At 41.4% G+C, this 25,048-nt stretch overlaps 1 long non-coding RNA gene across 1 annotated transcript in view; it reads left to right on the forward strand.

Annotated features, from left to right (window-relative positions):
• The first annotated feature begins 675 nt into the window (after nt 1-675).
• The window catches only part of LOC140906683 (uncharacterized), a 137,036-nt gene continuing 112,663 nt past the window's right edge, over nt 676-25,048 (forward strand). The window contains exon 1 of the long non-coding RNA XR_012157204.1: nt 676-732. This is a non-coding gene — a long non-coding RNA (uncharacterized lncRNA). The remainder of the gene's footprint in view (nt 733-25,048) is intronic.

Consider the following 25,048-nt stretch of genomic DNA (forward strand, 5'->3'; position numbering starts at 1 on the left):
TATGTTTAGTTGATCAATTTGTTCCAAAACCTCCTCTGTTAACACTCAGTATTAGTATGATGTGAAGGTAAATCACTTGAAAATTTTAATTATGACAGTGTACTGCATTTAATTGTCGATAAACTTCAGTACAGATTTACAAATGAAATAGTATCTGATTTCATATTTCGTTTTGTCTTACCTGTTGTGTAGATAGTAGCTTCTTTGCCATTCAATTTGATGACTGTACTAATTAAAATGAAGATAGGATGTTTCAAGCACTAGTGTTTTACTTTCTTATTTAAACATGGTAAATGATTCAAAGAAATGCTGAATGATACTTGGAAACTGGCAAGCAATATCTAAGCTGCTTTACTTTGTTTTAACCTGAAGGTCAGAAACAAAGAAGTGAACAGAGGAAAGACGCTACTGCTAATCTATTTGATATTGAAATTATTCCAGATGGTTTCAATAAGTGATTATGGCCAGCATAATACCAGAGGGTGCTTGAATACAAGCCCACAATGCCCGTGACTCCTGATAAAGTAGGTGTTTATCCTGATTTCCACTGAATAAGAAACATCTTGTTAGGATATGTACGAATTAACATTTGTCAGTCATTAACTGTCCTCAAGATTTATTAAGACTCCATAGAAAAGTAGCAAAGTTTACATGTTAACTTTACTACCACTCCGACAGCATGGGGAAAGGGAATGGAAGATGACACTCAGGAGAATGAAGGTCTTTAAAGCAGTAAGATCACAACTTTACTAACTTTAATTTTAAGGGCTGCTGGTTGACCTCTTCCTGAACTATCAGGCTTTAACTTGGTACAGTGCAGGGTTAAATGGCCACATGGGATCTGACTAAGGAATGAGGGTTGGTCCCCCTAACCAAACCACCACTTCTGATTTTATGATTTAGCCCACTGCTACATCCCACCACTCTCTCACTGTTAGGAGGAGTGAGAATACAGATGAGGCGAGCTCAGACTGTGCAGACTTAAGGTCCCTCTTCACCCCACAGTCTTAACAGGGTTTAGTCCCTCCATGCTTGCGTTTACCCCAGGGACCTGGCTCCTTTAAGCCTCTTACCATCACTGGACATTGACAGCTCACAGTGATACTATATTTACAGGCATCTATTTCCCGCTCCCCTCTATTTATTTTTTAAAGAAATCCTTTATCCTTATTATCCTCACCTACCAGGCTTTAGGTTCCTGGGAGGAAGGGGTGTGTGTGTGTGTGTGTGAGAGGGGGGGGGGGAACCCACTGGACATCCTGTCAGTCTTTTCCAGAGGGACACATTTGTTCCTGATTCCAGAGATGATCTGATTAGACCCACAGCAAGTCTGGAAACAGCCAGCACTGACAAACAGAGTAATTCTAGGGCACATCAGTTTTAGCAGGGAAAATGACTGCTGCATGTTCAGGAATGATTAAACAAATGGAGGTGTGGAGATTATTGGAGCCAATGAGTTTCCTCACTCCTCTAAATTAGCCACTTGGTGACTAGAGTGAGGCACACACGCCACTCCCCTGGCCCTACCTATGTGTGATCTCCATGCATGTTCTGGAGATGAGCAGAGGAAAGTGTGTGTGTGTGCCCTCCCTCAGACCAAGACTCTAGGTGAAGGGCATTCTTCTGACAATCTGATCAACCACCAGCCCCTTCTAAGGTGACATTTGTCCCTCCCAGAAGGGAGAAGGACAGTCCGGTGAAATACTGGTGATCTGACAGAACCTAGACACTTGAGAGGGTTGCTTGATCTTGCAGTTAAGGCACTGGACTAGGGTGCAGGAAATGTGGGTTCAATTCTCAAGTCTTCCATTGTCTTCATATGTGACTTTGGACAAGTCAGTTAATCTCTCTGTTGCTCAGTTACCCATGTATCAAATGACAACAATGCTTGCTTTGACTGTTTTCCATTTAAATTATAAACTTTCTGTGTAGGGACTCTTAGTATGTGTTTATATGTCACTTAGCACAGTGGGGTCCTGATCTTAATTGTGGTGTCCAAACACCACTATAATACCAATAATAACTTAGTGTTGTAGACAGAAACGGTACATATACATGGTGATTATGTAAAGGTTTCCACTTTCCAAGTTGGGCTTGCATTCTATGTTGAAGGGACCATGGGAGTCAGGAGTGCGGAGGAGAGGAAGAGAGAGAGAGGGGGAGAGAGAAATTCCAAAAAAGACAGAGTCATGCACTTATACCAGCTTTTTCCTATGTTGTATACTCTGTAAAGTGGGCTCTATCCCCAGATTATATTAATTGGCATAGCTTAATTGACTGCAATGGAGTAATGTCTATTTACAGCAGTTGAGGATATGACACAGTAAATATACCGTTGTACATAAAAACGCACAAACAAAAAGCCCCACTCTGTGTTAAAAGAATGTTAAGGTTGCAAAGTCAAACACTCAAGTTAAGAAATGCTAAATTAAAGTGCAATCCTTTTGCACATGATGAGAGTCTTTTTAATTACATGACCACAGCCGATTTTTCCTGTCCCTAATATATAACCCAGATTTCTCTCTAGCTAGAAACACTTTGAAACCTGATTCAATCATGAAACAAAAATTTAAAAGTTTAAATTAAACAACAAGAAGGTTTGTAAACTTGTACTAATATTGCAAACCAGAAATATTTCTTGAAGTTTATGAAAACTCAAGAATTCATTAGGCTTTTGTCATTTCTGCTCAATGACAGTAAAATAGTTGATGCAGTCATTACTGCCGGTTAAAATGATAGAGGATGTGTTGGGTCTCATAATTTGAATTCTACAAAAAAAATCTTTGATTTAAAATGCAAACATGTTGATCATAATTAAGAATGTCCTTCTCAAACAAAGAACCTCTCTTGTATACATTAACTATGCTACTCAATTTCAGTATTGGAATTAGGAGCTCTCTCTCTTGTTCTTAAGAAGAAACCTGGTTAAATTTAAACCTGTGACACTTTTTTTTGACTATCCTGATTGCATACTGATTTCTTTTTGAAGTAAAACCAGTTGATTGGGTTGGCTCTTAATGCATTTCAGACTGATCCAGCTGTTATAGATTGAATTATATTCACTATGCTAATCTTATCGTTCTAAATTACCATAGCAAACTGATCAGTTATTTTTCACTTCAATCAAAAAGTCTTTAGGGCTGGTAACCACAATATAATATTCTCATTTTTGCATAGTTACCATTTCTTTACCATTTCTTTACTTTTCTGAAAAAAATAAATATCATCTTCTTGAATGTCATGGTGTTGAAAAAGCATGGTGTTGAAAAGCATGGATGATGCTTCATATTTAATTTCCTTGGCCTTTTCTGTTAATTCCCATAAAATGGTTACTTTTATGTATCTCCTTTTGTTCTGCATTTTATAATGATCTGGGTTTAATTATAATTGAGCTTCTATATTAATTTTTTGTTTAAAAATACCAAATAATTCCACATAATATTCATTAGCATTAGAGGGCCTTTTAAAACAGTAATATTCTGATTTAAAATAAAACTCTCTCTCTCTCTCTCTCTCTCTCTCTCTCTCTTTCATTTTTATGAAGTATGTCGGGACTAAGCATGAGATTTTAATAATGCTTGAAAATGTGTAAACATTGCATTCAAGGAGAGACACACTTCTACTATGTCATTTTGTATACTACACAAACACTATATCAGATATATTCAATTACATTTCAGAAGATAGGCAACATTACAGAACTTCCTTTGGCAAAAGCGATCACTTTATGCTGTGGAATCTGAGCATACAGATGAGGTGGTTAGCTCATAGCATGTCTCCCCCTTCAAAGATAAAGAGCCATAGTATAATTTTTCTTGCACCAGTGCAAATCAGGAGCAACTCCATTAAAGTCAAACAAGTTTCATGGGTGTCAGACCCCCAAACAGCTAATATAATACAAGACATAGTTAGTTAATTTCTTACCACTATTGGAATGTTCCATAACTTTCAAGCATTCAATTAGGGAAATATTAAATGATTGCAATTTATGCAGTAGTGATGGCATTCTGAAGTTCTTGCAGCATTACAAAAAATTACTGAATTTTAAAGTGGTGCCTCCCACCAATTTTAGAATAGCAGCTGTGAAATAGACTTGTTGCCACTCAGTGGCCTGGTTGAATGTTAGGGGCTTTCCTTTTACCCACTCCCCTGGTTCTTGTCATGCAGACAGAAAGCAGAAGATGAGAAGTCCAAAGTGCAGGCAATGAGATATTTATTGGGGCTAATTTCAAGCTAGCATATCCGTAGCTGTGATGCCTCGGAGCCTTTCCCCAGTGTTCCTGTTCTGTATTCCCACCTTCTCCTTCTTAGCAGGTCCAGATCTACCTGCAGTGCACACCCCCTGGTCCCACCCCTTACAATTTATGGTCTTGTTCCATTTTGGAGGGTTGTCAATCTGGGGTCTTGATACTACCTCTTTTGTATCCCATAGGAGAGGTAAGGAGTGAGGTTGTGTTCTGGCCAAAGCCAGGCCTTTCTTTGACTTTTAGTGTTTCTTATACCTTCTCCCCCATACCTCCTTGCCCCTCCTAACTGGTTGCTTGACCTTGGCTTGAGAGGAGTCAGGCAGCCTTCCAGTGTATGCCCGTATATTAAACTCCCACTTTGTACAGCAACACTTTTAACTCTATCCGTTATCTTTTCTCATTGTACAATAAACCCCATCTGGTTGTGGGAAATGTAACATTCAGTATCTTTGCTCTTTGTTCACACATTTTAGTAAGGATATAAGGGTATCAAAAGTCAAAACCAAAATTCTATCCCAGTCTAACAAACAGGCTTATATCTAACTTTCTAATAATAACTAGGTGTTGTATAGTGCTTTTCATTACCGGATATCAAAGTGAGGTAGGTATAGTTTAGAAAGGAGGTCAGTATCATCCCCATTTTAAAGTTGTGGAAACTGAGCCATGGAGGTGAAATGACATGCCATAGTCACCCAGCAGGCCTGAAGCCAGTGGGAATAGAGTTCAAGTCTCCTAAGCCCCAGTCCAGGAGTCTATCCACTAGACAGCACTGCCTCAAGAATTTCGTATCTCTTCTATCCCCTGTAGTGATATTGAACACTTTATAATAAGATCTGGCACTAATGGACTCAGGGTATTACGATTTAGGACTTGAGTGCATTGACAGAGCTATGGTGAGAAGCTTTGACAACTCTCTGAAGTATGTCTGCCTTACACTGCCCCTATTTCATGAGTATATAATTGACTTATCAGTGTGAACAATTAAGCGCATCTAAGAACTCTTGTCCATTAAAAAAAAATCTTAATAAACCTGTTTCATTACTCAACAGAGAAAAACACTGACCCGTGCCCTCAAATTATGTAAGTAAGTGAAACTACACTGAAGTAAATGGAGCTATGCAGAATTACATTGGATTAGAATCTGCCCCAACGTTTAGAATCTCAAATCTTTGATAAAATATGGATCTATTCAATTTGATATTTTAAGTCCCAGCAATATGCTTGAGTGCTGTACAAGTCATAATATTTATGTGGTCCCTTCCTCAAACAGTTGATAATTAGGGCCTTTGATCTTGTAAAAGTGTTAAATATCTGTCATGTAGAGAATACAAGATAGCATAGTATAATATGAACATTTTATCCAGCCATTCCAAATGCATACCAATAAAATCTTTATATTAGACCACATCACACCATACAATCCTGTTTTCTCTCTTGATGGATGAACATCCCTAAGAAATTCCAATTTTGTTTTGTATCTACAACCTCGTCCATTTCTGCCCCCTCCAAAAGAAAGGGATTAGAATTCCTAGTCTTGAGTGTAATTAATTTTTTTGGTGGTGGGGGGGGGGGGCGACAAATTTGAATTGCCAAAGTATTTGTAGGTGCAAAACAGTGATCCTAGGCTAAACCTTTTCTGGGGTGCGTGTACACATGCATGTAGTTTTAACAAAAAAAGTTCAGCCATTTGATAGTGTGACGTAAGAAGAAAAAGAGTGACTGATTTTTCAGAAAGCGTTGATCACAAATTCTCTGAAAATTAGCTCTCTTTAAGGTGTCTCAAATTTGGCATCCAAAATAACTATTTTTCAAAATGTAGACTATTTTATTTTTAGAAGTTGAATAGTTTTGGATTCAATTAACTAAATTAAAATGATTATAGAATTTACCGTATGACAGTTTTGAAAATCAGTACCTTTACCATACTTTCCACTGGTAAACTGTGTTGTCTCTCCAATCAAGATGAAAGTTTCATTAGTCATATAGTTATTATAATGTTTCTTATATTATACTGATGTTTTCCTTAAAACAGAACATGGATTTGAAAGCACTGGCATTTGGAATTCTATTTTCCTTGACATTCCAGTCAATCTAAATTCTCACGTCTAAGCTACTTTTATTTCATGTCTTGGCATCTTTACAAAAGTCTCTAAATCATTTACCATCATAAAGCCTAAGTGAGAGAGAGAAATTTTCCCAGGATTTATTCTTACATTGAAGCCTCTTTCTGTATGTATAACATTCTGCCAAGAGTTAACAAAATATATACTGTCTGTGACCTATTCTCAATGAATGTTAATCCGTTTAATAAAATATTGGTAAAGCTTATTTTTATGTAGCACTATTAGAGCTGACCCAATTAGACCACAATCATGCAATGGGAGTCGCTAGCCTGGATCCCTGATATACTTGGGACTATAATGGGATATGATAGTGAATCTCAATTTAAGATTGAGGACAGTAAGCACATATATAGGCAGGCTCAGAAGAAGTGCTGAATGTATCTCTGTCCATAAGCTCCATCAGCAGTGTGAGCCTACCACATAAGTCACTTCAGTTAGTATTTGTGCTGTTGTCTGAACTCCTTTCTCAAAGTCAAAAGGTACAAGTGTAAAGTTAACTCTTTATTGAAAGTATGAATACAATTCAGGTAAATGTTAACACAAGCAAATAACTTTATTACACTTTGGGTATGTCTACACTACGGAATAAGGTCGAATTTATAGGAGTCGGTTTTTTAGAAATCGGTTTTATATATTCGAGTGTGTGTGTCCCCACAGAAAATGCTCTAAGTGCATTAAGTGCATTAACTCGGCGGAGTGCTTCCACAGTACCGAGGCTAGAGTTGACTTCCGGAGCGATGCACTGTGGATAGCTATCCCACAGTTCCCGCAGTCTCCGCTGCCCATTGGAATTCTGGGTTGAGATCCCAATGCCTGATGGGGCTAAAACATTGTCGCGGATGGTTCTGGGTACATATTGTCAGGCCCCTGTTCCCTCCCTCCCTCCGTAAAAGCAAGGGCAGACAATCGTTTCGCGCCTTTTTTCCTGAGTTACCGTGCAGACGCCATACCACTGCAAGCATGGAGCCCGCTCAGGTAACCGTCACCGTATGTCTCCTGGGTGCTGGCAGACGCGGTATGGCATTGCTACACAGTAGCAGCAACCCCTTGCCTTGTGGCAGCAGACGGTGCAATACGACTGGTAGCCCTCATCGTCGTGTCCGAGGTGCTCCTGGCCACGTCGGCCACGAGCGCCTGGGCAGACATGGGCGCAGGGACTAAATTTGGAGTGACTTGACCAGGTCATTCTCTTTAGTCCTGCAATCAGTCCTATTGAACCGTCTTATGGTGAGCAGGCAGGCGATACGGATTGCTAGCAGTCGTACTGTACCATCTTCTGCCGGGAAGGCAAGAGATGAGGATGGCTAGCAGTCGTACTGTACCATCTTCTGCCGAGCAGCCATGAGATGTGGATGGCATGCAGTCCTTCTGCAAAGTCTGCTGCCAGCCAAAGATGTAAAAGATAGATGGAGAGGATCAAAACAAGAAATAGACCAGATTTGTTTTGTACTCATTTGCTTCCCCCCCTCCCCTGTCTAGGGGACTCATTCCTCTAGGTCACACTGTAGTCACTCACAGAGAAGGTGCAGCGAGGTAAATCTAGCCAGGTATCAATCAGAGGCCAAACTAACCTCCTTGTTCCAATAAGACAAATAACTTAGGTGCACCATTTCTTATTGGAACCCTCCGTGAAGTCCTGCCTGAAATACTCCTTGATGTAAAGCCACCTCCTTTGTTGATTTTAGCTCCCTGAAGCCAACCCTGTAAGCCGTGTCCTCAGTCGCCCCTCCCTGGGTCAGAGCAACGGCAAACAATTGTGCATCTGAGCTGAGAGTGCTGTCCAGAGCAGTCACAATGGAGCACTCTGATGGGGCTAAAACATTGTCATGGGTGGTTCTGGGTACATATTGTCAGGCCCCTGTTCCCTCCCTCCATGAAAGCAAGGGAAGACAATTGTTTTGCGCCTTTTTTCCTGAGTTACCTGTGCAGATGCCATACCACAGCAAGCATGGAGCCCGCTCAGGTAACCGTCACTGTATGTCTCCTGGGTGCTGGCAGATGCGGTACGGCATTGCTACACAGTAGCAGCAACCCCTTGCCTTGTGGCAGCAGATGGTACAGTACGACTGGTAGCTGTCATCGTCATGTCCGAGGTGCTCCTGGCCACGTCGGCCACGAGCGCCTGGGCAGCCATGGGCACAGGGACTAAATTTGGAGTGACTTGACCAGGTCATTCTCTTTAGTCCTGCAGTCAGTCCTATTGAACCGTCTTATGGTGAGCAGGCAGGCGATACGGATTGCTAGCAGTCCTATTGCACCATCTTCTGCCGAGCAGCCATGAGATGTGGATAGCATGCAGTCCTTCTGCACCGTCTGCTGCCAGCCAAAGATGTAAAAGATAGAAGGAGTGTATCAAAACAAGAAATAGACCAGATTTGTTTTGTACTCATTTGCCTCCTCCCCTATCTAGAGGACTCATTCCTCTAGGTCACACTGCAGTCACTCACAGGGAAGGTGCAGCGAGGTAAATCTAGCCATGTATCAATCAGAGGCCAGACTAACCTCCTTGTTCCAATAAGAACAATAACTTAGGTGCACCATTTCTTATTGGAACCCTCTGTGAAGTCCTGCCTGAAATACTCCTTGATGTAAAGCCACCCCCTTTGTTGATTTTAGCTCCCTGAAGCCAACCCTGTAAGCCATGTCGTCAGTCGCCCCTCCCTCCATCAGAGCAATGGCAGACAATCGTTCCGCGCCTTTTTTCTGTGCGGACGCCATACCAAGGCAAGCATGGAGGCCGCTCAGCTCACTTTGGCAATTAGGAGCACATTCAACACCACACGCATTATCCAGCAGTATATGCAGCACCAGAACCTGGCAAAGCGATACCGGGCGAGGAGGCGACGTCAGCGCGGTCATGTGAGTGATCAGGACATGGACACAGATTTCTCTGAAAGCATGGACCCTGCCAATGCATGCATCATGGTGCTAATGGGGCAGGTTCATGCTGTGGAACGCCGATTCTGGGCTCGGGAAACAAGCACAGACTGGTGGGACCGCATAGTGTTGCAGGTCTGGGACGATTCCCAGTGGCTGCGAAACTTTCGCGTCCGTAAGCGCACTTTCATGGAACTTTGTGACTTGTTTTCCCCTGCCCTGAAGCGCATGAATACCAAGATGAGAGCAGCCCTCACGGTTGAGAAGTGAGTGGCGATAGCCCTGTGGAAGCTTGCAACGCCAGACAGCTACCGGTCAGTTGGGAATCAATTTGGAGTGGGCAAATATACTGTTGGGGCTGCTGTGATTCAAGTAGCCCACGCAATCAAAGATCTGCTGATATCGAGGGTAGTGACCCTGGGAAATGTGCAGGTCATAGTGGATGGCTTTGCTGCAATGGGATTCCCTAACTGTGGTGGGGCCATAGATGGAACCCATATCCCTATCTTGGCACCGGAGCACCAAGCCTGCGAGTACATAAACCGCAAGGGGTACTTTTCAATAGTGCTGCAAGCTCTGGTGGATCACAAGGGACGTTTCACCAACATCAACGTGGGATGGCCGGGAAAGGTACATGACGCTCGCATTTTCAGGAACTCTGGTCTGTTTCAAAAGCTGCAGGAAGGAACTTTATTCCCAGACCAGAAAATAACTGTTGGGGATGTTGAAATGCCTATATGTATCCTTGGGGACCCAGCCTACCCCCTTAATGCCATGACTCATGAAGCCGTACACAGGCAGCCTGGACAGTAGTCAGGAACTGTTCAACTACAGGCTGAGCAAGTGCAGAATGGTGGTAGAATGTGCATTTGGATGTTTAAAGGCGCGCTGGCGCAGTTTACTGACTCACTTAGACCTCAGCAAAACCAATATTCCCACTGTTATTACTGCTTGCTGTGTGCTCCACAATATCTGTGAGAGTAAGGGGGAGACGTTTATGGCGGGGTGGGAGGTTGAGGCAAATCGCCTGGCTGATGGTTACGCGCAGCCAGACACCAGGGCAGTTAGAAGAGCACAGGAGGGCGCGGTACGCATCAGAGAAGCTTTGACAACCAGTTTCATGACTGGCCAGGTGTGAAAAAAGCTACGGTGTGAAAGTTCTGTTTGTTTCTCCTTGATGAAACCCCCCGCCCCTTGGTTCACTCTACTTTCCTGTAAGCTAACCACCCTCCCCTCCTCCCTTCGATCACCACTTGCAGAGGCAATAAAGTCATTGTTGCTTCACATTCATACATTCTTTATTCATTCCTCACACAAATAGGGGGATGACTACCAAGGTAGCCCAGGAGGGGTGGTGGAGGAGGGAAGGAAAATGCCACACAGCACTTTAAAAGTTTACAACTTTAAAATTTATTGAATGCCAGCCTTCTTTTTTTTAGGCAATCCTCTGTGGCGGAGTGGCTGGTTGGCCGGTGGCCCCCCCACCGCGTTCTTGGGCATCTGGGTGTGGAGGCTATGGAACTTGCGGAGGAGGGCGGTTGGTTACACAGGGGCTGTAGTGGCAGTCTGTGCTCCAGCTGCCTTTGCTGCAGTTCAACCATACACTGGAGCATACTGGTTTGGTCCTGCAGCAGCCTCAGCATTGAATCCTGCCTCCTCTCATCACGCTGCCGCCACATTTGAGCTTCAGCTCTGTCTTCAGCCCGCCACTTACTCTCTTCAGCCTGCCACCTCTCCTCCCGGTCATTTTGTGCTTTCCTGCACTCTGACATTATTTGCCTCCACGCATTCGTCTGTGCTCTGTCAGTGTGGGAGGACAGCATGAGCTCGGAGAACATTTCATCTCGAGTGTGTTTTTTTTTTTCTTTCTAATCTTCACTAGCCTCTGGGAAGGAGAAGATCTTTTGGTCATTGAAACACATGCAGCTGGTGGAGAGAAAAAAAGGGACAGCGGTATTTAAAAAGACACATTTTATAAAACAGTGGCTACACTCTTTCAGGGTAAACCTTGCTGTTAACAAAAAGAAAAGGAGTACTTGTGGCACCTTAGAGACTAACCAATTTATTTGAGCATAAGCTTTCATGAGCTACAGCTCACTTCGTCAGATGCATACTGTGGAAACTGCAGAAGACATTATATACACAAAGATCATGAAACAATACCTCCTCCTGCCCCACTCTCCTGCTGGGAATAGCTTATCTAAAGTGATCACTCTCCTTACAATGTGTATGATAATCAAGTTGGGCCATTTCCAGCACAAATCCAGGTTTTCTCACCCTCCGCCCCCCCACAGACTCACTCTCCTGCTGGTAATAGCCCATCCAAAGTGACCACTCTCTTTACAATGTGTATGATAATCAAGGTGGGCCATTTCCAGCACAAATCCAGGTTTTCTCACCCCCCCCTTTTTTTTCCCGAAAACCACACACACAAAGAGTGAGTGCTTTCGTTATATGGTCGAATTTTGCCTCCCCCCACCGCGTGGCTACCCCCTCAACCTTCCCCCCTCCCCGTGGCTAATAGCGGGGAACATTTCTGTTTAGCCACAAGCAAACAGCCAGCAGAAATGGGCTCCTCTGAGTGTCCCCTGAAGAAAAGCACTCTATTTCAACCAGATGACCATGAATTATATCTCACTCTCCTGAGGATAACACAGAGATATAAAGAACGGATGTTGTTTGAATGCCAGCAAACATACACTGCAATGCTTTGTTCTACAATGATTCCCGAGTACGTGTTACTGGCCTGGAGTGGTAAAGTGTCCTACCATGAAGGACGTAATAAGGCTGCCCTCCCCAGAAACCTTTTGCAAAGGCTTTGGGAGTACATCCAGGAGAGCCGCGAATGCCAGGGCAAAGTAATCCTTTCACATGCTTGCTTTTATACCATGTATAGTATTTTAAAAGGTACACTCACCAGAGGTCCCTTCTCCGCCTGCCGGGTCCAGGAAGCAGCCTTGGGTGGGTTCAGGGGGTACTGGCTCCAGGTCCAGGGTGAGAAACAGTTCCTGGCTGTCGGGAAAACCGGTTTCTCTGCTTGCTTGCTGTGAGCTATCTACAACCTCCTCCTCCTCCTCATCTTCTTCTTCGTCCCAAAACCTGCTTCCGTGTTGCCTCCATCTCCATTGAAGGAGTCAAATAACACAGCTGGGGTAGTGGTGGCTGAACCCCCTAAAATGGCATGCAGCTCATCATAGAAGCGGCATGTTTGGGGCTCTGACCCGGAGCAGCCGTTCGCCTCTCTGGTTTTCTGGTAGGCTTGTCTCAGCTCCTTAAGTTTCACGCGGCACTGCTTCGGGTCCCTGTTATGGCCTCTGTCCTTCATGCCCTGGGAGATTTTGACAAAGGTTTTGGCATTTCGAAAACTGGAACGGAGTTCTGATAGCACGGATTCCTCTCCCCAAACAGCGATCGGATCCCGTACCTCCCGTTCGGTCCATGCTGGAGCTCTTTTGCGATTCTGGGACTCCATCATGGTCACCTGTGCTGATGAGCTCTGCATGGTCACCTGCAGCTTGCCACGCTGGCCAAACAGGAAATGAGATTCAAAAGTTCGCGGTTCTTTTCCTGTCTACCTGGCCAGTGCATCTGAGTTGAGAGTGCTGTCCAGAGCGGTCACAATGGAGGACTCTGGGATAGCTACCGGAGGCCAATACCGTTGAATTGTGTCCACAGTACCCCAAATTCAAGCTGGCAAGGCCGATTTAAGCGCTAATCCACTTGTCAGGGGTGGAGTAAGGAAATCGATTTTAAGAGCCCTTTAAGTCAAAATAAAGGGCTTCATTGTGTGGACGGGTGCAGGTTTACATCGATTTAATGCTGCTAAATTGTACCTAAAGTCCTAGTGTAGACCAGGACTTTGACAGAAAAGGAATCTGTGGTGACCAATTTGTACAGACAATGTTTCTCACAAAAGAACTCCTTTAATTCTGATTTTTTTTCAAAGTTGACATTAGCAATAAGTGAAAAGTGTCTCTGCTTAGCTCCCAGCATAACCCCTACCATGACTTTGTATGGTTTCAACACAAAACAGCACAACTATGTTATGTACAAGCTGTTTTTCTGCCTTTTGTCTAATATGCACTGCATTTTAATTTGGGGGCATGAATAAAGGGAAAAGGATGGATCAGAACAAACATTAATTTAAACAGAGAAGTTCTACATGGATGAGACTCTAGTGCATATAATAATTGTAGCACAGTAATGTCCTGCTATTGGCACCTGCAGCCAGTATTAAAATGCTTAGAGGGCTGATTTTGAGGAATGGGTTTGATTTTGATTTTGGCTGTGGGACAGGCTCATAGACATTTGCCTTCCTACCAGAATATTCCCTTTACCACAATGAGGGATCAGGCAGGTTATGTGCTCTACTCATGCCTAGAATCTGATCTGGTTGTCTGAGCATGGGGAGTCCTGTCCTTCTCTACGTTACAAGGCTCCTGATTTAAGCTTATATGGAACATCAGCCTAGAGTTTTTCCAGACTCCTGGAACCCTGGGACTACTTGCTATCTATGTGGCTGCCACTGTCCTTCCTTGGGTCTTTGTCTGCAGCAGAATTGCTTGTGCAAGCTAGTCTGGCCCCCAAATCTCCCCAGTCTGGTCTTAATTGGACAATACGCCCAGTTACATTGTGAGAGATTAACATATTTTTCTGTTATGAAGACTGTGTGTTGAGAATTGCAGATGTAAGGAGAAAGGCAATGCATTGATAGTATCATGCTGTAATATATTTGCAAGATTAAGTACAATCATCTTAAGTGAGTTTTGTTACCCATAGCACATGTATACAAAACCCAAATTGCCTCCAAAATTATATTGTCCAATTCTATATTGGTCGTGTATTAGCTATTTTTTTCCACATTTACTGATGAGAGATACCAGCCCCATAGAAATTGTATGGGGTCACCTGAAACAGTGTGTTCAATAGTTCAGCGAGTCATTGCCGTGAACTTGATGAACACAACTACTGAACTAAGGCAAACCTAATAAGGAAAGAGGGACAAGGTGCGTGAGGTAATATTTTATTGGACCAATTTCTGTTGGTGAAAGAGACAAAAGTTGGTCCAATAAAATATATTACCTCACCCCCGTGTCTCTCTCTCATATCCTGGGACCAGGCTCCAGTAACACTGCAAACAACTAAGGAAAGAGGGACAAAGCTGTACTAGTCAGCATTTTGGTATAACTTTTAACAGCAGGAAAGTGCATGGAACATAATGGTATCCTCAAAAATATACAGCTAGTCATGGTTGAAAGGCAGGGAGCTTTTAGTACTATGTAGGAGAGCAAACCCTATTTTGTTCTATGTAGTGATACAATACTACACATATTCCATTATTTCAGTCCAGCAATTTTTCCCTTTACATTTGAGGGATGGAATTCCTACCTACGTACAGTGCTTTCAGTGTAACCACTCTTTACGTATAATACTACGGAGCATTTGCAAAAGGGGAAAATGCAAGCTCTTTTCCTGGGCTCTCACTTCTCCAATCCAGGAACAGAAAAGGAGACAGCAGTCTTTATGGGGAGGAAGGCAATGCTTCTTGTCATATAGTTTGACTTCATAAAATGAAACTGCCATCCCCTCCTATGATCTTGGCCCCTGGAAGGAAAGTGCAAATGTAATATGGTTTAGAACTCACAACTGAACACTCATATCTCCATGATACACTCAGATAATTAAGCCCAGCACTTAAGTGTATTGGACAAAAGCACAGCCATTCCTAAACCTGCAAAAGAGGTCATGTGCAGTGCTAGGTTATATAAAAGAATATAAATTATTGAATGGAAACTCTTTGCATCTTCACTACTTGGTGTAGGGAGTTGTCAATGTTTCTCTTTTCATTCCGTGTTTGCCTTCTGAGGAAGTGATATCAAAGGCCTAACAGGAAGCTCTGTAAAACTAGAAAATAATACACTAGTGGATTTCATGCAGCTATCTACTATCTTCACTAAGAATGGCAAGGAATTTCAGAAACAGAGAAAGTTTTCTTAAGATATCAGAATATTATTAATGCTTTATTAAAGGGGTTGTATCAGTAAAACTCAGCTATCATAAATACAATAGATCATTGAGTTTTAAACACCAGACATTGTACCTTAGGGCTGTAGGTGTATGGGGCTATCCCTCCCATCAGTCTCAGAGGGAGACCACACCCCCTCACTCTCGGGGCCTTGATATGACAATGGTTACCAGGGAATTAGCAATCTCTGAGGCCTTTAAGAAGAACTAGGCAGCAAGTAGTCCAGGGCTCTGGCTTCAAGCAGGACAGAGAAACAAGCAGTCTAACCAGCTTGGGCCCTCAGGCAGGGCAGAGCACCAAACAGTCTCACGCCCTGGCTCTGACAGATGGCAGACAAATGCAGGCCTCCTGGCCTAAGGTGGGGAGGCTGCCACCTCAGGGGTGGGGATGGCAGCAGGGGTTAGAGGGACCAGGACTCACCCAACTCCACCAGATCAGCAGGGATCCAGCCAAAATTCGCTGACAACAACAAAACTGGGCTATAGTAGGGTATTCCTGGGCTACTTCCTACACTCCTCTCAATGTGTGCCTGTATCTCGGGGTCATCCTCCATCTCCCTGGGGCACACCGCCAGCAGCATTCCCAGTAGCTCTTCAGCGTCTTGGTCATCTGGCAGTTCTGGTGAGTCCTCAGTGCTGCAGAGGTCCTCTTCAGGCTCCTGCTCCAGCAGAGGTGGGAAATATTTGTCTCCTTCAGCGGCTCCAGCCCAACTGAGCTGCAGGGCCCGCCTTTTATATTTCCAGTCCTGACCCTCTGCTTCTGGCGGGGCAGGCATGGTTGTCCTGGCTCCACCCACCAAGGAGTGGGTGGGGTTCCTCCCCATCAGTCTCTGAGGAAGGCCTCACCCCCTTACTATAGGGTCTTTTATTCCATTGCCAAGTACCTGACAGTGACATTAATCTGTCATTACAGTTTGGAGTAGAAGCTCCATGGATGACACATGTTGTTTCAATAGTTGCTCTACACTCAGCAATTTGGAAATTGTTGATGAAGGACTCGGAGTTATAGCTGCAGTTGGCTTCTTTTGCTTCTCCCCACTCCAGTTATGAATGGTTGAAACAGAACAGGATTCAACTAATGTACATTTCCTTGTGCAGTCGAATTCTCTTTAAGTGTTTCATATAAAAGTGGAGGTTAGGTGCCCAATTTACATTGAAATGAGGATTGGATGCTTACCTGCCGCTTATGAATTTGAAAATCTCCCCCTTAAATGCCAATGATGGGGAAAAAAACCCTTAAAGATGGTTTAAAGACCTCTGTAGATGTCTTATGGATAGTGAATACATCTTTACTTTTATTTTACTATGACATATAATTTAAAATATCAGCTCAACCGTTGATTGCTTTAACCGCTCCCTGAAGTGACACGGCAGAAAAACAGATCAAAATTGGCAGGTCAGTGCTCTGAATTAAAAAGGGTTGCACAACTTGGAGTGACCTGTGTCTGTGCTGTATGACTCTCAAAACTCAAACAATATAAATGGATCGATCAATGTTGAATGTACAGATATTTTGCTTCATCACTTTCAAAAGCAAATGCTGTGGGTTTCCAAAAGGTCAAACTATTATTATGACAGACAATTCTGAGATTTTATTTTTAGTCTACACCATAGGAATATAAGAATGGCCATACTGGGTCAGGCCAATGGTCCATCTAGACCAGTATCCTGTCTTCCGACAGTGGTCAATACCAGGTGCCCCAGAGGGAATGAACAGAACAGGTAATCATCAAGTGATCCATCCCCTGTCGTCCATTCCCAGCTTCTGGCAAACAGAGGCTAGGGACACCATCCCTGCCCATCCTGGCTAATAGCCATTGATGGACCTATCCTCCACAAACTTATCTAGTTCTTTTTTGAACCCTAGAGAAAGACCAGTTTACACTGACCCTACTGGATACGAGCATGTAGGTGACTGGATAAGAGCATCCCAAAATTAACTCTGTGAAAAGAAAACACATAATCCATTCCTCAAAGTTATTAATTTCCAAGCAAAATTTAAAAAAAATAATTCTTTGGGTACTATTTTCTCCTCTCAGAATAAAATGCATCAACATTATTTTCCATATCTAGTTATGTGTATCTACAACTATTTTTTCCATACAGCTAATGAAAATATTTCACTTTTTGTTGGGTATTCAGAGTTCTAAGTTCTGAAGTCTTCACATATCTAAGCTTCCACTTGCTTCACTGAGAGTTTTGCTTGAATAAGGAGTAAGGGAGAAACTGAGTGTAGATTGCAAGAAAATGCTGAAGTTATTAGCTCCCAGTCTTTAGATCTGGAGGACTGCTAAGGAACCAGGAGTCAAAATTCTAAGCCCTCCACTGAGACTGTTTAGTCACTGACTAGTGGGAGATTAACCCAAGAATTGACAATGAGAATGCCCAACCAAATCACATCTCAAGCATGATTTGAGAGAGAGATGATCAGTCTCTGAGATTGCCTAGCTGAGAGTATAGTTCATGCTTTACGGAGGGATCATTACCATAGCTATGAATGGCACCTTGAAGTAAGCAGATAGGTAGTGCAGAGCACGAAGCATTTTTGTTATGCTCATAGCCATTCACACAACCTAAAAGATGAGCCACTGTATGCTGTACTAGCTGCACTTCTGAATCCCTTTACAAGGGTGACCCCAAGTAAATCTCATTTCAGTAATCTATCTTTGATCACTGTGGCAAGTTCTGCATTCGAGAGAAACAGTCAAAGGTAAAACAGATTGAAAAGGCACTTTGTGCCAGAGCCTTTATGAGCTGATCTAGGAGAAGTGATGCATCCAGAATGATCTCAAGACAGCATATTGTGTTGGCAAATGCTGTGCATAACATCTTCAGTTGAAGGGGCACTGATGATCCACTCCCATTCATCTAAATCCTTTCCCTCACCGTCACTATTGTTCCCGCCTTCTCTTGAATGAACACGAGTAGTTAATTCCCATCCAAATCTCAACCTCTGTAAAGTTCTAGAAGAAACGGCAGGATCTGGTGTGATGAAAATAAGATGTAGATCTGAATGAGACGTGAGTGTCATTTCCATATGGATGATGCTGGAGATCAAAATCTAGCACTTAACTGCCCCAGTGAAGATAGAATTCTCTGAAGCCCCAGATAAGTACTCTGGGAGAGGAAGAGAGAGCACCAGTTAACTCATGTTTAGATTTCTTAGATTGAAATACAAGCCCAGTCCATTGTTACAAAACTACACAGGTGAATCCACACAGACTCATGGTGTAAGGTATTGACACATACTAATAGACATAACAAAATCACATGAACACTTTAGCAATATTCAGTGTTAGAAGATTATCAATCACAGACAATCATCACCCACAGACACCCTCTCCAAAACTCTAGTATCAGATCCATATCTACCAACTAATCTATAATAAAATTAATAAAGTGATCAAAATTGTTATTTGTATTACAGTCCCACCTAGAGGCCTCTACCAATGCACAGATATGTCGGGTACATCTACACTCAAACAGGAGAGATAATTTTCATTTGGGAGAGATGTAGGCATGCTATCTTTGAGTTAGTGCATTAACAATAGGAGTGTGGCCCCAGTGGTGCAGGTGGCAGGATGGGCTCGCCATTCCGAATATAATGCTGCCTAGGACTGTAGGTACTCAGGCAGCTAGTCTGTCTCACTGTTCATGCCACCACAGTAATATGTCTGTTTTTAGTGCACTAGTTTGATCAAAGCTGCCACAAGCACATCTGTCCAAGCTCAAAATTACACCTCCAGTTTGAGTGTAAGACGTACCCATCGCAAAAGATGGTCTATGACCTGAGGAGCTTACAGATGGAATAGATAAAACAGAAAAGGGGAATGAGAGGAAACAGGCACAGAGATGAAGAATGACTTCTCTAAGGTGACACAGCCAGTTGTGAATAGAACCCAAAGTCCCAGTCTTGTGCCCTGCCACTGGGCCAAACTGCCTCTATGATCAAGCTGCAAGTAGAATTTCTCCAATAATTATTTCCCAATAACCGTCTTCAAAAGATGATAGGTTAAAGATTGGGTGATAATTGGTTAGGTTATTCATAACAAAAGATGGCATCTTGAGCATCAATATGACACCTGCCTTCACAAACAAAATTGTTAACTTAATAATAGTGGGCCCCCGAACTTCCCATCAGGTATCACTAACATTTAACAAAAAGGTTAGGTTAATTTTAACTATTCAATTGTTCCAGCTAAACAAAGTAAAATTAGGGCCCATCTTCCCTCCTTGGTTTAGAGCCCCCATAAATGGGTTTACAAACCCTAGGAGGGAGCAGGTAGTTGAATGAAGCTAGGATTTTAAAATATATTAATTATTTTGTATACACACACTTTATAAGAGGTTTGATACTATAAACGAGATTTAAGATATTTTCAACAAGTGTTTTCTTTTTCTCACTTAGTTACAAGGAAAAAACTAAATGTATTTAAACCAAATAAGCAGATTATAGGAACACTGTCTGTGGGAATATCTTCAACTGCATTTCTAGTATTATCTGATCAAATGTCTCTTAAATTGGTTTAAACTTCAATGGCCAAGTCCAGTTTCTGCGAATATATGGATACAAAATGGATTCCATTTAAAGTCCTAAGTCTGCCAGGTTCTCTTTGCTTCACTAACTTGCTTTGCGGAATGAAATAACACACTTGAGATCTATAATCGAACGTCACTCAGTTGGAGCCAACTCTGCTTGCCACTTGATAGAAATTCTATTTTGCCATTAGCAGTGATTTATGATGAAGCCAGTCTTTATAGAAGTAGTGTCCCCACTCCCAGACTGAAAACTGTGCAGTTCATTTTGAAAGCATTTGTCTCAGAAAATATATTAACACAGGATGGGTAAAGGATGAATTTTGCTCTTCTGCAGCAGGCCAGCCCAAAGCCTATACCACTTACCGCCCATTTAAAATAGACTTAAGTAGGACTTAATTGGTGCATAGGTTTTGAGCTGAACCTGTTCACTCAAACATCCTCCAGTCAATAGTGGCACCAACTACACATTTTCATTTCATTGAGCATGCCAACTTGACCCCCAAAAGAGAATCCTTGACTTTTCTTTTATCTGTACCTACTTTGATTACCATGCCATGTTTTCAGCATACGCTAATTGGAGAATAACTACAGACAGGGTCCATTAGGAAAGTTCTGGCTTTTTTTGTTGCTGTTTTGGGGAAGCTGCAATTTTCATTTTTTCTGTGTTTTATGCGTGTGCACACAACAAACAAAAATATCTCAGCTCATATATAGCTAAGGCTTGATTCTACAACTTGCTGAGCAGTCTGGTCCTGATTAAGCAATGCATTTAAGCCCATATTCAACTTTAAGCATATGAGTAGTCTTGTTGGAACCAATAGGACTATTAATGTGCTTAAAGTCAAATAATATGCTTAACTGCTTTACTGCATCAGGGCCAGCATGCACAAAACCTTGCAAGACTGAGCCCACAGCTAGCTGCACAGACTAACTGCAAGTTTCTCTTCAAATCAAAATGAAAATTCTACACTAAAATAAGGCAAAATTCAAAGTGATGATCTGAGTTATTAAAGTAAATGTGGCGATTAGAAACAATGCTATGTTATATAAAACCATATGACAAAAATCAGCAGCCTTATTGCAATAAAGTAGTCTTATGAATGTATAATATGCATATTCAATGCTAGGTTAGTTTTCAGTCTCCACAGTATAGTAATTGCTGATAGTATGGAATTGTGTGTTCTGCTTTTGCAATGTGGACTACCATTCCTTGGGGGGTAGTGCTTAGAATGTGGACTGAGAAAGGTCAGCACTTTATCCATTAAGCCATCAAGCTTTTTCTTATTATAATAATAGGAGAAAGGCTTTAGCTTGAGTCACAAATGTAAAGTTCAGCAGACTGATCATATCTCATATTGAAAGAACAGTGCAAAAATAGCTTTGTCATAGTACATATTGGTATTCAGTGCCTCTAAATGTCACTACACAATGACAGAGTATCAAATATGTTGAATCATATCACTGAGGATAGTGCAATTTTCAGCTTTCTAAGTCCAATTTATGTTTATAAATGGAAAGCTCAGTTTGAGCCCTACTTATCTGAACAGATAATGCTAGTTAGATTTTATATGAGCCTGCTTGTTTATCTCTAATTATATGCTAATCAATTTGATTTCTCATTTAAACTCTAAGCTATTGCCATGTAATAATCAACCTCACGTTGAAGCAACAAAGCAGCTGTTATACTTACTACATAAGCAGGGTTTAATTTCACTTTTCGTATGATGAAAATGAAGATGGATTCTGTTTCATTGTCCTTACAATATACTGTTCTACAGTGCACTTTTACTTGAGCTGACACGTTTATAGCTACATTATTAAAGTGTAGCATCCAAATATTTACTAAGACATTGCCAAACTATTTTGTTTGTATTTTTTGTTTTATATAGGCAGACAGACTGTTTTTTATTGTATTCTTCTCTTTAAATTTTTTTTGTAGTGAATGTGATATATTTATACAACAAAAATGGAAAGACAAAAACTATGAGAACTGTCTAATCTCCCTCCAAAAGGCCATATGTCTGGAAAAGCAAACCTACATGCAGATGGCAGCTAAAAATCTCTTTTATTTGGGGGCACTGGGGAAAGACTTTGGAAAATTCGGAGTACTTTTTTTCCTACTTGTATACAGTAGCAACTCAGAGTTACGAACACCAGAGATACAAACTGACTGGTCAACCACACACCTCATTTTGAACTGGAAGTATGCAATCAGTCAGCAACAGAGACCAAAAAAAAAAAAAACCCAACAAAAAAGCGAATACAGTAGAGTACTTATTAAACGTAAACTACTAAAAATATAAAAGGAAAGTTTAAAAAAAAGATTTGACAAAATAAGGAAGCTGTTTCTGTGCTTTTTAAATTTAAAATAATATAGTTAAAAGCATTTTTCTTCTGCATAGTAAAGTTTCAAAGCTGTATTAAGTCAATGTTCAGTTATAAACTTTTGAAAGAACAATAATGTTTTGTTCAGCGTAACATGTCAGAGTAACCAACAACCTCCATTTCTGATGTGTTTGTAATTGGAGGTTCTGCTTTAGTTACACAGTTGTCATGGTGACTAGGAAATACTTTAAAAAGTATAGTTAAAAATCTGTTTGCTAATTAAGGTCCTGATCCAGCAAAACACTTAAACACATACTTTAGACATGTGACCCATAGACCCATGGGACTAATCATATGTTTAAGTACTTTGCTGGATTGGAGCCTAAACAAATCCAAAAGTCAAACATTTTTGTTTTTTGTTTTGAGTTAAATACTACATAGATAAAAAAGCTAAAACTCTACCTCTGTCCTGATTCTGGATCTAATTGTGAATTATGCAAAAGGAATCTCCTTCCTTAGAGGTTTTTAAGGTCAGGCTTCACAAAGCCCTGGCTGGGATGATTTAACTGGGAATTGGTCCTGCTTCGAGCAGGGGATTGGACTAGATGACCTTCTGGGGTCCCTTCCAACCCTGATATTCTATGATTCTATGATTCTATGAAAAGTGCGTTGTGTGAGGAGGTGAGCATTTTGATCTCTCATTTCATAGGTCCACGCCCAAGGTGAGCACAAGGTATAATATACCCAAGCCCTTCCCACTGTGCCCCCGCAAATCCAAGCAACACAACCGCCCCCCCCATCACACAAATCTGCATTGAATCTTCTGGCCAAAGTATTCCTTGTTAATGCTTGAAATATTTACAGTTCCAATGGAATGCTGAGGGAATAAGGGTTCAGTCCTGTTTTGGTTGGGAATTTTGGGGTGAACAGGAATGCAAGTTTGGTCCGAGCATAGTCATTGCAAGATAGAGTTTCTGTTAGGGTAGGTACCTTTATGCCAGACAGAGTGTGCATTCACTGGATTGCCAAATCCATTACTGTAACACCGCAGCTCAGTATGACAAGGCAAGAATAGTTATTCCTATTTATTTGCAGTAGTGCCCACTATGTGCTAGGCACTTTCAAAACACTCAGGAAAGATGGGCTCTGCTCCAAGAAGATTACAGAATGATGGAATCCACAACTCTCATGAAAGCTTTTTTTTAAATATCAATGTCTCTTATATTTGGAAATTGTAGGTACTGACGTGGTATTTGATACATGTCTCTATGAAATGTTATCACTTAATTTTATTATTTTTGTTAATATATGAAACAATGCTGTGTTTTTATGATAATTTTAAAGAAAACTAAGAAGACTTGTTGGTCTTGTAGATCAACTTTAAATAGGAGGAAAATTCATGTTAGGGTGGGATTGAGTATATACTCAATGTTTTCTTTCAGAGGCTATGTAAACACTGAATAATCAATTTAGGGGTATGGGCAAGGATTTTTTGTGGTATGAAATATGGACTTTTACCTTTTGTGATTATTTGTGCAGGGATGGCTAATTAGAAGCCTGTGGTATTCAGAAATGTGGCTCATTACTTGCTCTCTGATTTAGATGCTTAGATGGTACTAGCATTAAGCATGTACTCAAGTTACATTGAGTTCAGTCTTTGCAGCTCCTTTTTGACTGCTAGCTCAGCCAATCATGTTCTGTCTGCTCACTCTGGCCATCCTGTTTGCTCTGACAGTGTGTATTTTCAGTGCAAACATTTAAATAAGTGAGGTGTGCCTCACTGACTTTTCATAACTTGTTATGCTATGCTTCAAAATGTGATCGCTCCTGATTTAAGAGAGAAACTCTGTTGTTTTCTAGCTATTTCATCAGATAGCAAAGTGAAATGGAGGCATTTAGTCTCAGAAGTCATTTATTGTGAATATGGTAGAAAGCATTAGAGGAATTGCTATTACACCAAAATCCATAGCATGGAAAAGTAGAAGAATGCATCCCCCCCTCCGCCTCCGATGTGTGAGTGTGAGTGCTGTGGTGACTTTTTCTTTGACTTACCAGAGATATGCACCTTGGAGATGATTGTAATGATTAACTGAATAAAGGTGGATTGTAATAGAGGGCAGGTCTTTGGCCTGAATAATTAATCAAAGGGAGTGACTTCTGTGAACAGAGCAATGTAGTTGGACGCACACAGAGCTATATTTCAGACTAGATTCCAAGGATGCAAGTTGTGGTAATGCCATGCAAAGCTACACACATGAAGAAAAAATATTTTCAGGTATGCAGCTGCAGCAAACGTTATTTAACTACAAATAAGAGATTTGTCTTATCTGTGCATAATATCTGTGCACCTTATTAAGGTCTCATTCACATTTTACTCTGTCCTTAGGGAAACTCCCACTGTAGTTCATTATACATATACATCTGCTTAGTACTTGTCACATTGTGAAACCACTCTGCTTTTCTTGATGGCATTGAGAAGTAGATCATACATGGTGCAGATCCAGCCCAAAGATGCTTTGAAATTATAGGGCCGAATTCTGCTCTCACAAATAAATGACAGCAGAATTTGGTAACAAAATTTATTTTCTAGGGTTCAAATTGTATCTAAATCTTTCATTTTTAAGAAAGCGAAGAAAATTACATATAGCTAAATGTTGAAAACGTTGGTTAATGGGGGGAAAACTAGACATGTATTTGTATGTCTAAAATTGTTATAACTAGATAAGGAATGTCTCACAGAGACTTGATTTGTTTTCTTTTGAAATTTTTCTCAGATGTACAAGACATTTTACTTAAAGCTACTGATTGATGATGGTGGGAGGGACCTTAAACTGATATTTCAGATTATACATTTATGAGGCTGGTTCTGTTGGGACCCAACAGAGAGTGCCAATTCAGGACAAATTACTTAAA

Source organism: Lepidochelys kempii, chromosome 1 (genome assembly GCF_965140265.1).
Source record: "Lepidochelys kempii isolate rLepKem1 chromosome 1, rLepKem1.hap2, whole genome shotgun sequence".
NCBI lineage: Eukaryota > Metazoa > Chordata > Testudines > Cheloniidae > Lepidochelys > Lepidochelys kempii.